Raw genomic sequence first — 16,251 nt, 5'->3', positions numbered from 1 at the left:
TTATGTGAGGAAAAAGCGAGACTCTCTTCTCTTATTATCACAAATTAAAATGCCTCCAGTTGAATTCACGCGCCGGCGGAGGCTCTGTGGAAGCCCAGGCGCCGCTCCAGCCGCTCGTTAGTATTCCGGCCTGCATTGTTCTTCTCGCTCTGATAGACAGAACAAGATTTCTGGTAGTTGCAGTACATTCGTTTGTTTAATTAACATTGTCTTCATTGTGATGTGAATGTGAGACGAGCGCTCTCGTCCGTCCCCGCAGCTGAAGCCGGAGGCACGCCGGGGGATTTATCAGCTCCGTTACAGGAACTGTAACAGCCGTCTGAAATCCTCCTGGCCGAGCCCAGGGTGATGTGGAGGCTTGTTGGGAGTACAGAAACTGCGTTCAGGAGAGAGTGTAGTAGTTTCAGGACCATCCCAGGTGAAGGCGTAGGACTGTCAGCCATGTGAGTCCAGTTACTCCAGTTTCCTGAAGTTACTTCCTGGTGGCGTTAATGTAGAGAACTTGGACGGGGAAAGGAAATAAGAGATTCTGAGGTAAAAGATATGTTAATAAGTTAAACGTACACATGCAACCGGAGGCTACACAGGAGGAAGCTGAGTTTTCCTGACTTGGCGCCAACAAGTACGTCCCCTTTCTCCGACCTGTAACCTGAGCGTGACCCCGGGGCCTCTCGTCAGGTCCCGTTTCTAATAAATCCAGGTTATTTTTGAGATATCAGATGACCAACAGCTGCAGTGACAAAAAAACAAAACCTCACCTTCACCCTAACTGATACTGTTTTTGTGTCCCTGACAGGAGAGCGGGGCGGTTCATGTCATCAGAGACCGGCGCGCCTGAGAACTGAACAGGTGAGGAAGCGTTGCGAGATCCGAGGGATGCTGTTCTCCTGGAGGAGTTCCTCTCCTGTCCAGCGTTCCTCCAGATCACTTTTCAACGTCTCTAAAGAAAACAAAGGGTGTTCCCATGAACGCCATTGGCTGTTTGTTTTGGCGGCTTCGCCTTTGTATGTGTGCTTTAGTGACAGTGTGTGTGTGTGTGTGTGTGTGTGAGAGAGAGAGGGGGGGGGGGTCGGAGGGTGTGTTTAAAGGGTTAATTGGAGGCTTAAGGGCATTTTAAAGAAAAATGACCCTGCTGCCCCTTGTGTTAACACTCTTCTCAAATATCAGCTGATTGGACACACACACACACACACACACACACACACACACACACATGCGTAGCTTACCTACAGTGGCCTCTCAGCCATGACTCACCAAGAGGGGGCTCCTGTTTCTGGTCATTGTAATAAAACAAAAACATTACAGAAAATGTTCTTTTCAGGTCTTTTACCATAATGTTACTTGAAATGGGACTTTTAATGTTTTCTAAAGAAATTGCCAAGAGGGGACCTGGATCCTTGAGTGAGGTCTACCTGGACCTAAAAAATGTCCCCTCGGGGCTCTCAAGTCCCCTCTTGGCGAAAGTGTAACGACGCTCCAGTCCACACTTGGATAGGTAGGAAAGTGCGAGCACGGCGAATGCACATCGCTGTATTGCTCAGAACCATGTAGCTTAACAAGCTTTCTCAGGCTCGGTGATGCAGTTTGTTCACTGTAACCAGAAAACAGAGTCAATATGAGCCGCCTTTCATTTCTGAAATCTCAAACATTGACTTAAGACGTGGCGACTGGCACCCAGGTTCAGAATCCTGACGATTATCTGCCGTCACCCTGACCGCCGCCAGCGTGCTTTGAAAGTGGATTCTCTCATGCTTGGATGTCCCAGGACTCACGGATAGATCCATATTTCCACTTTTAGATCAAGTCCATTGAGCGCAGGTACTGTTATGGTTTTATTCTCCTGTTAGCATCACAACTTGAGGTCACAAGTCAAGAAAACAAACAGCTGACCTCAGCGTTCCATGCTACGATACAACGACAACTTCCACAGAAGAGTACTTTTCTTAGAGAGCAGTAGAAAAAAAAGTGGGCTGAGTTGAGTATACAAGGAAAAAAAGTCTTGAGTACAGTACTTAAGTAGATGTACTTCATTACTATCCATCACTGATGAAATAAAAGTGCGTGAAAGCAAAGCAGACAACCTCTTATGATTATCTAGCACAGGGGTGGGGAGTCATGTGCCATGGAGGGCCGCGTGTCTGCAGGTCTTCCTTCCAAACAAACACTTAAACAGGTGATTCCACTGATTAACACACCTTCAGCTTCTTCTATGGAGATCAAGGCTCCTGCTAAAGTGAATACTTACACCTGGAAGGGGTCCCGTAGGCAACAACACCATCACACATGGGCACACACACGCATAAACACACACACACGAATAATGTACAGTTGTTTTTATCTTTATTTCAAAAACAAACAGCAATGATATGAAGCAAATACGCAGACTCTTCAATGATTCAACAGTTTTTCTTTTATAAACAATTTTCTTTGCAATGAACAATAAAAGTAACGTCTGATTCACTGGTCATTTAGAGCCTCGTCTGAAAAGTCTCCACAGCCAATTTCTCTTCTTCTTCTTCTTTGTCTCCTTCTTCTGCTTGATCCTTTTAATTGAGGCCTGGTCTTTGCATTCCAGCTCAGTCTGCAGCTGCTGGATATGGGTCCCGGCCTCAACCAAAGCCAGGTCCTTGCGTTCCAGCTCAGTCTGCAGCTGCTGGATATGGGTCCCAGCCTCATCCAGAGCCAGGTCTTTGCGTCCCAGCTCAGTCTGCAGCTGACTGGTGTTGGTCCTGAGCTCACCCATAGCCTGGTCCATTATATTTAGCTTGGTCCAAGCCTCCTTAAGCGTCGTCTGCAGGTGGCCCTCCAGGTGCTTGACCTTTGTTCTGGCCTCATCCACAGCCAGGTCTCTCTGTTGGAGCTCAGTCTGCAGCTGCTGGATATGGGTCCCGGCCTCAACCAAAGCCAGGTCCTTGCGTCCCAGCTCAGTCTGCAACTGACTGGTGTTGGTCCTGAGCTCACCCATAGCCTGGTCCATTATATTTAGCTTGGTCCAAGCCTCCTTAAGCGTAGTCTGCAGGTGGCCCTCCAGGTGCTTGACCTTTGTTCTGGCCTCATCCACAGCCAGGTCTCTCTGTTGGAGCTCAGTCTGCAGCTGCTGGATATGGGTCCCGGCCTCATCCAAAGCCAGGTCCTTGCGTCCCAGCTCAGTCTGCAGCTGACTGGTGTTGGTCCTGAGCTGATCCATAGGCTGGTCCATTTCATGAAGCTTGGTCCAAGCCTCCTTAAGCGTAGTCTGCATGTTGCCCTCCAGGTGCTTGATCTTTGTTCTGGCCTCATCCAAAGCCAGGTCCTTGCATTCCAGCTCAGTCTGCAGCTGCCGGATATGGGTCCCAGCCTCATCCAAAGCCAGGTCCTTGCGTCCCAGCTCAGTCTGCAGCTGCCGGATATGGGTCCCAGCCTCATCCAAAGCCAGGTCTTTGCGTCCCAGCTCAGTCTGCAGCTGACTGGTGTTGGTCCTGAGCTCACCCATAGCCTGGTCCATTATATTTAGCTTGGTCCAAGCCTCCTTAAGCGTTGTCTGCAGGTGGCCCTCCAGGTGCTTGACCTTTGTCCTGGCCTCATCCACAGCCAGGTCTCTCTGATGGAGCTCTTCCTCCAGGGAGGACACCATTGTTTCCTTCTCTTTCCGGATAACCTCCTCAGACGTCAGTCTGAGCTGTAGAGCCAGTTTTTCTTCCTCCTGGTTCAAGACTTTAGCTCTCAGCTCCTGCATTTCTTCCTGAAGCTTCTGAAATCCCATCTTGAGGGAGATCAGTTCCTGGTTTTCTGAAACCATCTCCTTCCGTATCAAGCGTCTTATAGACTTGGTCAGGTCACAATTTGTCTTTCAAACTCTTTCTCTCAGGTTGTTGTCTGTCACTGGATGTACAAGTGTGAGAACATTTAAACCAAAAGTATTCTCATATGTACTCACATGCTTTCTGACATCATGTTTTTCTGAACTAAATTCCAAACTCATAAGCTGACAAACCCTCTCTGACTAATGTCTTTGATCTCCGAGATCTCTTTCATGTCATCACTGGCATCATCTGTCATCCAAGTTCCGACCTTGTTCTCTGGCCGACTCTGTCGTCGTCTCAAGATGCCTTCCAATCACACTGGGACCCACAGACAGTCAAGCCCAGCTGGTGCTGCATCAGACTCACCTGCATGCACACAGGCTCCTCCTCCTCCTCCCTGGAGCTGATAAATAAATGTCTGGGATTTATTTACATTATGTGTACATATATTTTAATGTAAATGTTTTACACACACACACACACACACACACACACACACCTCCTCGCTGGAGTCACTAACAACTACAGCAGTGTGGTTTTATTTGGAGGGATTTTATGTTCAACATTACTTTTAATTGCCCCAATGGAAGTGTGTGTGTGTGTGTGTGTGTGTGTGTGTGTGTGTGTGCGCGCGCGCGCGCGCGTGCATTTTCTCTACGTTCATCTAATTTCTGGCATGTCTGTAACAGATGATTCCATGAAATTAAACTCAGAAAATACTCAGAGTACAAACATTCCTGATGGAGACAAGAACAGCTGTACAGCTGCAACGTGCCAATGGTCTAGAACACTGTTCAGGATCTACAGGATCTCAGGGGAGGATCGAGTTCTAGAACCCATCTTAAAGTAATACTTCAACCTCAGAGTGTATTTTTCATTTCAAGTACTTGTATAAGTGTCTTGAATTCACAAAGATGTATTTTCCCCCTCCTTTATTACTCCTTGGTGACTCCAGAGTGCAGCAAGAGCTAACTAGGTATATTTAGCTTGGAAGCTAACAGACTGATAGCTTCATTACACCTGTGTATGAGTACTTAAAAAAAACACTTTTGAAGTATCACTTTAAGTCAGCTCAGTATCCATGGTTACTCAAATACTCAAAGACAGAGGCTCAATCAGGTCTAAGCTCATTTGTCCTGCTTGCTTAGCGGCCTCAACAGCACCAACGCACACGAGCAAAGATGTCAAACAGTGAAATGGACATCCTGCTTCAACCGCTCCACGGCCGGTCCGGGCGTCCATGGCCGGACCTGAACCAGGTTTCATGTAAATAACTGCCGTTGCAACATCAAATCGTGCGTCTACGTACATGACATAGAACAGGAGAAGCATTATTTGGCGTCAGTTTGTGTCCAAACACTTTGAAATGTTAGTGTGGCCATTTGATTTGGACGCTTGTCCGATCTGAGAGACGGCTTCCTATGATCTGCCTCCGTCCGCTCGCCGTCTGCCAACTCACATTAGAGCGTGTCACTGCGGTTGGTGTGTGTGTGTGTTTGTGCGTGTGTGCGTGCGCGCTTGCGTTCCCCCTTCTGTCTTCCATCATCTCCTCTCTGTTGTGTGTGTGTTTTAAATAGTTCATGTTCTCATGAGCAGCTTCATCTCTCAGCCTCTGCGGGAGCTTGTAGCTTGTCACTCTGGCTGTTATGAAAGCAAACACAGTGACCTCGCCGTGTGTTTGGAAGGTTCCTCTCATATCGAGAACACAGCTGATACGTCCTCCTCACTTCTGCTTGGCTTCTCTTTGTAGTGTCAGCAGCTTTTTCCAACAACAACTTCACCCTCAACAAATAAAACACTTGTACAAGCAGAACTTCAAATACTGGCTGGTGGGGGTCTTTGTTTACCGCGACTGCAGAAGGTTGGGGGCCCGTTTCATGAGACGCACCTTCAGTTCTGATCTCTCCTGGTTGTCTGATCCTCAGGTGATGGTCCGTCAGCTTGACTGACAGGCTTCTGTTATTGTGGGCTTCAGGTTTTTCCGTTCTGGTAATGACACACGGCCTCTTTAACAGCATCGAAGCGCATTATTTCTTCACGCAGCTGTACTTTTCTGAACGTTCCACACTGAGACGGCTCGGTATCAGAGGAGAAACCAGGGGGAAAGACAAAAAAAAAAAAAAAAAGTCATTAAAAGATGGATATCAACACCTGCAGCTCTCATTTCCATAAAATTAAAACCTGGACGACAGGAACTGTTTATACCCTGACGCTGGAAATGAGTGTTTGGACTGACGAGGAACCGATCTGCCTCACTTCACACTTGGCTTGTGACGAATTTCAGCAAAACTTTACTGCGAGGAGTTGGGCTTGAGTCTTGCTAAATAAACCTGACACGTCGTATTAACCTCCTCTCAGCCGGCTGCCTCAGTCTCAGCATATGGATCTTAAAATGCCTCCCACGAGTCAATCATCACACTCGCGAGCATCTTTTCTCATCAGTCTCCTGCTGCGCTGAGCTTCCTGAGGCCGGATGCAGGCGAAGCCCAGCAGATGGGTCCGGCAGGGGGGCTGGAAGAGACCCTGACAGGAGCCGGGACCGCCAGGGGCCTCGGGGAACATCCCCGTGAAACAAATATGAAACTGTATCTGCGAGTATGGCTGTTCTGTTAGCAGGTGCAGCCTGTGGAGGAAGGTGGGGCGTTACGTGTCGGAGCTGCCGTGGTTACCAAAGAAGAGCAGCCGAGTTCGAGAGAAGCGACTCGACAGAGCAAAAAGTGGCTTTTATACTCAAGAGAACCAGATAGGCACATCATCACTTTTTTGGGGGGGGGGGGGTCTTTTCAGCATGACATGTTGTCACACCGCAATTGACACTTTCCAGCCTGGTCTCAGCCGTCTTGGGCTTCAGGCGGAGTTCTAGTAATCCTGACATTGAGCATATCTCACCAAATAAATAAATAGAAAGAGTGAGATTTGCACACAGGCTGGGAGGAGTTATGGAGCCGAACGTAACAAACTTAACTCGTGTCAAACGAGGGGAGCCGATCAAATCCAAACTCCACTCAGAAAACAAGCGTTTTAAAACGTGTTAGCTTGTTGTCTGGTAGGAAAACGTCACCTAGCAGGAAGAAATTGTTTGGACAAATCTGCACCATGGCGCTGTTACTTCTGCACTATTTTTGACTGCGATAAAATTGAGTTGAGCTCGGAGCCGGTTCCTGGAGACGGCTGTGAGGCCGGATTTATTTGAGCGGGAGCGTCAGCGCGGTGACTCAAACTGCCCCGATTCCACACATGGGTTTCATCACCCGTCCACGATCCGTTTCTCTGAGGTTCATTAACGCACCTCTAGCGTGAAAGATTTACGTGGAATGTTGATTGCGACGGTCTGAATGGTGACATCTATACGAGTGTGTGAGCAGCGTTCGTGCCTTCACATCACCCAGACCAACTATTTATTGGCTCCGCTGAGTGAATCTCTGAGTAAGCAGGATTTATTTATTCCATTAAATAGAAACAACCCTGGAAGAAATTCAGTCGGCAACGCACTGAAAATATTGAACATTGGTACAAAACGTGAACGCTCAGCAGATTCAGTCCAGAAATCATCAACAGTGACCTTCTGGAAGCCTCATCAGTCAAACTGTGGTGGGTGAATAATACAAGCAGAGGAGCAAAACTGTGCGGCGCATGGAGTCATCGCTCTTCCATTCATCTCCTCGGTCGCGTCATCCGCCGAGAGCGGGCTGTGTTTGGGTTTCAGCCCTGAGTTGTTTCATGACGCAAGGTGTGTGGGTTAGACTGGACGCTTTCTTTGTCTTTCAGTCCACACACACACACACACACACATGCACGTTTGTCCTTTTATAGTTGTGAGGAGTCTCTTAATGCATTCTAGGCCTAAATTTAACCATAAAGAATAGGTTTTAACCCTCAAACTGTCCTTTGATGTTTGATAACTGGCTGAAATGTCCTCAGAATGCGGACATGTCTTTACCACATTTGCTTCATCACACACACACACACACACAACCACACACACACACACACAACCACACACACACACACTCACTCACAGAGTTGGCAAACAACTTCTAAGAACGTGCCAAAACTCAGTGTGTGTCCGTCTCTTTCATTACATCCCCTTAACCAGCCCATTAATTCAGATCCCTAACGATGTGGAGGGACGGGAGGAGGCTCACTGGCATAAAGGGACGAGGGCGGGGGGAGAAAACAGTCCTGGATCTTAAGTCAGAAGTTTTAATGACATAAGAATCACAAATCAGTTCGCCCGAGGGGTTTTCACGGTCCGTGTCAGGTACGACAGCCTCGGCCCCGGCGCTGTGAGACCCAACCTGCGAACAGACGATGTAGACAGACGAGGCAGCGCCACGTGAGTCCTGGTCTGATTCAGATTTTCTCCATTAATCCCAAAATGGTCCCACAGGGATGCGAACTTCCAGGCTTGCCCACAATGACACGTCATCCCTGCAAGTGATCCTGCAGTCGAAAAGTACCCTTTCTCCTCTGGAGCTCCTGGCGTTACTGTAACGAGTTCAACAGAGGAGCCGCTCACATTTGGTCTGAACGCATGAGACACCGGGTTTGTGTGAGGGGAGAAACTCCCCCACAAAACCTCCGAAAGGGGAAAAACATGGGCGGAAGTCTCAGAGGAGGACTCCAGCTCCCAAATGCAATAGATCAAAGTCCTAATACAAACAACATTTGAGCCAGAAACGTCTGAGACGTGCAGATTATAAAATGTATGTGACGGATCCAAGGTCGGGCCCCGAGCCACACAACCTCCTCTCCACCCGCAGCTTGGAAACATAAGTGATGACGCAGAAACTGTATGGAGAACATGGCAAACATCAGGAGAAATGGCCGAAAAATGTAAAACATCTGGAGAGCAGAAGTGGAGGGCAGAGACGCACGCCAAAGTCCGTGGAATATTTCTGAGGAATTAGTGAAACTGTCCGGATCTGTCCCAGAGTTTTATGGGTTCCTCCTTGGTTCAGGCTCCACCCGTCATGCCGACAGACAAACAATAAAAAATTAAAAAAAAAAAAAAAACTGGCTTGAAGTTAAAGAAAGAAAAAAGGGATGAAAGAAAAAAAGGTGGAAAATAGCAGGAACGGAAAGAACGGAGGCACAACCGAGAGATGAAGAGACTCAGAAGCAAAGTTAGTGATGCAGAGCAAACTTTTATCAGCTGCCAACTGCGGTGTGTGTGTGTGTGTGTGTGTGTGTGTGTGTGTGTGTGTGTGAGAGGGAGAGAGAGAGATTGAATAGTTGCGGGAGTGCTGCCAGTCCTCCAGCGAGCGCTCTATGAATGTTTTGGGGGTGTGGATGGATGGACGGGCGCTCATGTGTGGTTTTCACTATTTTCTTTTCTGCCTGAGCCAGCAAACTGCGGCCTGTAACGGCTCCGTGCGGTGGAACGCTTTGGGCTCCTTCTTCTTCTAGGCGCATCGGTTTCCCGCCGGATTGGACCAAAGAAGAAGAAGTTGCTCTGTCATTTGTTTCCCTCAGTTTGGCCGTTGGTGGTTTCGATAACTCTGCTGCATCATGTTTTCCTTGACGAAGGTCAGACTTCCTGCAAGCTGCACCCTTGATTTGTCTTTCTGGTCTCGAGGCCGTCGCTGCTGATTGGTCTCCCCGTCGCTGCTGATTGGTCTCCTGACATTTTGAGGGTTTTTTTCCAGATCTCCACCAGATGACCGGTGGTGGTGCCTTGGTGCCACAGCTCACCTCTGGAGGTCTGCTGGAGTCCATGTCCTGACGGGTCTGAGCTGTTCTGGTAGCTCAAGGGGGGCGGGCCCAGTTGCGGGCAGGTGGTTCTGATGTTCTGGCTGCTGGGTGTAGGTGTGAAAGCCTCCCTGAAGTGATGAGAGAGACGTGTCTCTCCTGCTTGGGTTTGACCTCAGGGCCCTGCATGAGTTTTCTATAATGAGAAACGAGACGGGATCAGTTATGAGCCCATAATTAGTCACATCTTTAATTATCACTTCATCAGTCAACGGTACGTGCTGTTAGCTCAGTCCACGCGCCGCCGCGGAGTCTGTCACTTTTTCTTCCCTGAGTTTATTTAGACACGCAGCTTCTCTCCTTCCACCTCATGGTCTTCTTTCTTTGTCTTTCTGTTCAAATGCCGGCCCAAGGACGGCCTTCACGTCCCGAGCTGTCGACTTGTGGATGAATAGATTTACTGCGGCTGTGCGCTCGCCGTCTGCGGTGGCGTTTTGTTGTTCCCCTGCGAGAGCTGAATGTTTAATTCCTTTGATTCCTGTTTGATCAGAGAAGAGCTGAATCAGGAATACCTGCAGCTCGGTTTTATTATACATGAACTTTGAAGTGCTCCGCGCTCGGAGAGAAGAAGTGAAGAGGAGGGATGCCGACCCGCTAAGCTGTCTGCTACATTTAAGCTTTTATGGACAACAGCAGGGACCCTCCCTGCCTCTGATGGCTTTACCAGCTTACTCCCCGCTCTCAGCAGCTTCTTTTTCTATTATTCCCTTCCTCCCAGCCAGAAAATAGACCCTGTGTGTGTGTGTGTGTGTGTGTGTGTGTGTGTGTGTGTGTGTGTGTGTGTGTGTGTGTGTGTGTGTGTGTGTGTGTGTGTACGCACTTTAGCAACAGGTTCAGGTTTAATGCCTTTCACATGTGTAGGCTCCTTCAGGAGCTTTACCCGCTGGCAGGGTTCAGGGTAGCTGACAAGTGTCCTCCCTGCTCCTCGCACTCAGATATTTGTCTCCCCCGTCAGACCAGGAGCCAGGATTATGGCTCCGTTTTGGCTCTGCTCCGTCGATCCCGACCATCGCGGGGGGTCATTCAGCTTGTAGATTCATAAATGCGGTTGCTCGTAAGGTGTTGACCCCACTGTAGCGCCCCCTTCTGTTTCTCTCTCTGTTACTGGACTGAAGACATCTGTTAGGACTTCGTCCCTCAGTACCTCGTGATCTTCTTTCCCTCGAGTCCCAGTGGACTTTTGTGCCAAATTTAATGAAATCCTTCAAGACATTCCTGAGAAATCAAGTTCAGGAGAATGAGAGAGGCGGAGAAGTGGGGGGCGTGGAAAACCTCACAGGAAGTGGATCAGTCGGCTGATCCCAGAGTCCCGCGCTCTCAGAGCAGGTGTGGCAACCCGTCCAGACGGACTTCTCTCACTCAGACCGTCGATGAGGAAATGATAAGCGGATCAATATGGAATCAATAAGCACATTAAATCCCATTCGTCTCTCTCTCCTCTCATTATCTACCATTTGCTTATGGGAAGTTGCCAAATATGGACCAGCGCCCCCCCGGCGTCACCTTTGATAGGGGATTGACAGCTCATTAATTAGCTCGTTAGACTAATTAGACTAAGGCCGGTATGGCTGACCTTTGTAGATCCTGCTGCTGCGAGGAGTATTACCAGATCGAATACTTAATCCTGACGATGTCATGTGATATGATGACTAAAAGGTCATCTCTGGTTAGCCGGTGACCAAATGGTGGCAGAGGTGCAGCGGAACGACAGCAGAGCGCTGAAACAGACGCACGGGGACGCCTCCTCAGCGGAGGCCTCGCTTATGTTATGTTAGAATAATTTACAGACGTTACTCTGTCACAAGCCAGCCACAGACACTCAACTTTCAGCCAGGGTTTTTCAAAATAAAGCTCTCAAAAATAAAGGCCCTCTAATAAAACCATAAAGCTAAGAAAGCATTGCTGCTTTTATTTTGGGGGAAAAAAGTAACATCCGTTAAATGTAAGGAAGGAAAAAAGGTCATGATTTAACAACGGAGAAACATTGTTTTCAATCATGCCCCCCCCCGGGTGAATTGAACTGGCAACTGCTGTGTTGGTACGCAACATAATAGGCCGCTGTGCTGGCCTGGATGAAACGTAGGATCGTAAATCATGGACAGAATAATTGAAAATAGCCACCAGTGGACCCTTAAATGCCTGTAATGTTTGTCACTGCTCTCTCTCTCTCTCTCTCTCTCTCTCTCTCTCTCTCTCTCTCTCTCACACTCACATACACACACACACGCTGCATGGATGTACACTTGGCTTGATCCAGATGGCTGTGAGTTGAGTTTAATGTGAAGAGTTTAAAGTTTAAGCTCTGCCAAAATTAATCTACGACAATGCCACAGCACAGAGGGACCGTGCATGCACGCGCGCGCACGCACGTACACACACACACACACACACACACACACAGTAGTCAATAGACAAAAGACGTGAAAAGCGTCGGGGTAATTACAAGCGCACACATCTGTCTGTCAGCGTTGCCTTCATCCTCCCGCAGTGTGTTTTTGTTGCATCAACATGTGTATTGTGTGTGTATTGTGTGTGTGTGTTACCAGGCAGTGGCCCGTGACAAATGAGTGTTACGTTTTCCATCAGTAAGCGTGAATGCCGCTAGTGTGTGATGGTTTTTTTTCTCCTCTCTTCCTCATTCAGATCTTCTTCAGAAGCATACGGAAGGATTTAATGGGAGAATAAAATTATTCTCTCGAGATGATCTTCCCTTACAGCCAGATCCACGGGCGCGTCTGTCTGTCTGTCTGTGTGTGTGTGTGTGTGTGTGTGTGTGTGTAAGCATGTGAAAGCATGTGAGCGTTCCTCTCCTATTCAACTATTCAAACATTTTTCCAAAAGCTTCAGGAAGGATTCAGTAAGATAATGAAACTCCGTTGTGAAAAGATTGTTTCCACCCTCGCCTCTCTTCCCCCTCACACTCGCTACAGGCTGGATTTTTAATCTCCTGGATCATTTTGATCTCTTGAATCATTCACTGTCATCACTTTGAATTATATCTCACTGCTCTTCTGCTGTGACTGCCTTCCTTGTCAGATTTTTTTTCCTCCCTCTCCCTATTTTCCAGCATTGTGCAAACTGCAAACTAATTATTTAGTCACCAAAAAGTGTTTTTCCCCCTCGTTTCTCTCCGAGTTTTATTCACCAGGGTGTTTATAGTTCTGGAAAACTCTTTAAATGTCATTAACAACTAAATTCTCGGCTGTGAAAGCTCTCAGACGCTGTTAAATTAGAGCGTTTTAGGTCATAAATTTTGTTTTTATCAGTCTTTACGATGCAGTTTTTCCATGAAAATGAGCATTTTCTTGGCATCATTACTCCCCTGATGTGATGTAATCCCGGCCAACACCAACGGTTGATAAGGGGGAAGTAATCTGGTCCAATCAGCATCTCAATGGCAGTTTTGTACGGCTGGACTGATTAGTCCAACTGAGCTGTGTGACCCAAGACCATGAACCCGGGTCCACATTCATCACGGTACGTCGGGTACAGCAAGTTCCGTACCTTAGGAAGCGGCTCGATTTGCGTAAAGCTCCAAGGCTTCCATCAGGGGTTTGGACCAATCAGCATCCTTTTACAAAGGTGTGGACGTGGTTTAGTTGTGAAGATGGCGACTGTTGGTTCCAAACAGCAACGGCGACTGGGCTGGTACCAGCAAGACCTCAAGATTCAGTTTCATCGTGATAAACTGCTTGATAATGGCAGGGTGAGGCGGTCAAGGCTTAAATGTGACGCAGGTGTAGAGGACGTCGTCGTTTGGAAATGCGTCAGGAAACCTTCTGCTTCGTTGGCGCGGAGCAGGAGTTGATGGGATCTCAGCCGTGAGGTTGTGTTGGGTCGGTTCTCGGCTTTGCTTCGCCATTAAGTTTGGATTAAAAAGAAGCGGCAGCAGGAAACAAGCAACAATGATAAACCTTCGTGTCTGCTCTGAGTGTCAGGCGTCGTCGTCTTTACTGACTTAGTTTTAAATTGTTCGTACTTTTAAAAAGAAGTAAACCCCTGATTTGTTCTTCCTTGCCAGGAGAAAACTCATTGCCAGTGTGGTGTGAGCCCCGGGGCCTGGGGGTGACTGCTCGGCCGTGTAGACAACGCACCAACAACACTTTGAACACCGACAGCAGGCAGCCAAATCTAGAGGAAATGTGATGTAAATAGCTTTTGGCCGCTTTACTGCCTTTAAATCGTGAGTTGATTGAATTGGGAGAAGCAGCACTAACAGACTCTTATTATCAGCAGCCGACTCGACGACTGTGTGTCCGCGAGCCACCTGATAGCTCCTCTCTGATGAGTTTTTGTCTGTTTGCCTTCGCCGCCACACACTCATGCACTTTACCCCCCAAACTGAATTGCAGAGTGAAGGAGGTGGACTTCACTTGCATCACCTTGACAACTCGCTGTTTGGGGTTCTTTCTGACTCCCAGGAGGTGAACCACAGAGGAAGAGGAGGCCCTTGTGTCTGAATCGCAGCTCCCCAAAGATGAACCGGCCTGTTGGTTCGTTCGCCTCATCAGACAGAAAGTTTTAATTATTGACTTCTCGCTGTCGGTTGTTTTGAGTCTCTCAGCAGTGACACTTGCTGACGTGAGGCATCTCATCGTTCATGTCAACACATAGATAACCGTCTTTCTGATCCAGAAAGGGAATCATGAAGATGGCGTCTCATCACTATTGCACCAACTGTGTTGGATTTAAACGTTTCTTTAGGTTTCCCCAGAGCCAGAACACAAAGCCACCAATCCCCCAGTCAGTCTTCTCTCCTACTCTCACCTAGTCTGCACGAAAAGAACAATATTGCTGACACAGTTGTTTTTTCAAGGCAGGTTCAGCTGGTGGGGGGCCAGGACCTCATCTTCACACTGGTCTGGGAACACCTCAGGACCCCCTAATGAGGCCAGTGAGAGACGAGTAGCTAACGTTCTACTGCCTTCTACCTCACCAGCTACTCATGTAGCTAACGTTCTACTGCCTTCTACCTCACCAGCTACTCATGTAGCTAACGTTCTACTGCCTTCTACCTCACCAGCTACTCATGTAGCTAACGTTCTACTGCCTTCTTCCTCACCAGCTACTCATGTAGCTAACGTTCTACTGCCTTCTTCCTCACCAGCTACTTGTGTAGCTAACGTTTTACTGCCTTCTTCCTCACCAGCTACTTGTGTAGCTAACGTTATACTGCCTTCTACCTCACCCGCTACTCATGTAGCTAACGTTATACTGCCTTCTACCTCACCAGCTACTCATGTAGCTAACATTCTACTGCCTTCTTCCTCACCAGCTACTTGTGTAGCTAACGTTTTACTGCCTTCTTCCTCACCAGCTACTTGTGTAGCTAACGTTATACTGCCTTCTACCTCACCAGCTACTCGTGTCGCTAACGTTATCAAAACGTGACCTGTCCAGGAGACTTGCCGCAACATTAGCATTCACTCTGAATATGGTTCCTGCCCACCTAGCAATGCTCAGTGCTGTATACATCCTTGTATCTCTTGTTTGGTCTCTACCAGCTACTGAGGGAACATCTGACCCTGTAGCTGCTAAATGCTCCACTGTGGTTCAGTTTGTCACTTCGAGGCTGAACGGTTGGCGTCAATGATCTTTTTCTGGTGCTTTTTCAGTGAAAATAGTGAGTCAACCAGAGCAGAAATGTCGGAGCCCAACAGCTCAGCGATGAGCTGCAACTTAGCCGAGGGGGGCTGCTTATTCCCCGAAGGTTGGAGTATAGAAGCGACACGTCTCACATTCCTCACTGGGATTTCTGACAGTAGAGTCGAAAAAAAACTGTAACCGCTTTAACTGTAGGAGCTACTCTACTTCCCGGCGCCATTGTCCTCCTCTTCCTCTCAACCCCTCTTCCATTCTTCATCCCTCCCTGCATCTTCTCACTTCCCCTCCAGACAGGCTGGGATCGCGAGGATTACAGGGGTTTTGTGTTTCAGCGGGAAGAAAGATGAGGAGGAAGAGGAGAGATAAAGAGGGCAGTTGAAAGGGGGGGGTGTTTGTGCAAGCCAGAGAGGAGGAATAAAAGGAGTTGGAGGGCAGAAGGTGGAGGAACTCCAGGGACTCTTGTTCCTCTTTCAACACTCAACTTTTCCTCACTTTTTCTTTGTGTTCACTTGTTCTGTCAGGCCCTCCCTCTCCGCCCCTTAATCTCTGGCTTTAGCCTGTTTACACTCATGGAGGACGGCGAGCTCCTCATTACAGCGGTCAAGTGTGTTCTCAAACTCCCGGTTCAGATTGGAAACCTAACGCCAGACACACCCGCCCACACACACGTGCACACACATACACACACACCCTCCATCCTCCCGGCTGAATTAGCATTCCTATTTTCTTCTCATGAAATTGTTTTGCATCGGCGCGGCCTCCACGCCGTTTCCCTTTTCACAAACTATCAGTCGTGTTCCGTCTGGGGAAATGATGATGGAGGGCTGATCTGAATAGAACGGCGAGACTGACGGAGTGGAGCAAGGCGGAGGAGTAGATTAAAGTTGGGATTGAGTTTTTGAAAAATGGCACAGGAGAGAAAGTAGAGGCAACTTTTATTGATGGGTAAACAGGAAGCTTTTCTCTGGGCGAATACGGCCGCTGACACATGCTGTTAATTCCCGTTGTAACCGCTCTGATTGAGTAGCTGGAATGATTTGGGGTGAGACGAAATATCCATACTTCCATTTTTCTTCTCGTAATACAACATCAATGCAGCAGCGACAAATACCAA

At 48.2% G+C, this 16,251-nt stretch overlaps 1 protein-coding gene across 2 annotated transcripts in view; it reads left to right on the top strand.

Moving 5' to 3' along the window:
- Positions 1–16,251, top strand: part of plxnb2a.1 (plexin b2a, tandem duplicate 1) — a 119,142-nt gene that overhangs the window by 42,514 nt on the left and 60,377 nt on the right. For both annotated transcript variants that reach the window (XM_086201682.1, XM_086201683.1), the window contains exon 3: positions 797–849. The gene's annotated coding sequence lies outside the window, so the exon portion shown is untranslated. The remainder of the gene's footprint in view (positions 1–796; positions 850–16,251) is intronic.

This window comes from Aulostomus chinensis, chromosome 4 (assembly GCF_037954235.1).
Source record: "Aulostomus chinensis isolate RoL2024-O1b breed Wild chromosome 4, RoL_Achi_v1.0, whole genome shotgun sequence".
Classification (NCBI taxonomy): Eukaryota; Metazoa; Chordata; class Actinopteri; order Syngnathiformes; family Aulostomidae; genus Aulostomus; species Aulostomus chinensis.
This window is presented reverse-complemented; position numbering and strand designations above follow the sequence as displayed.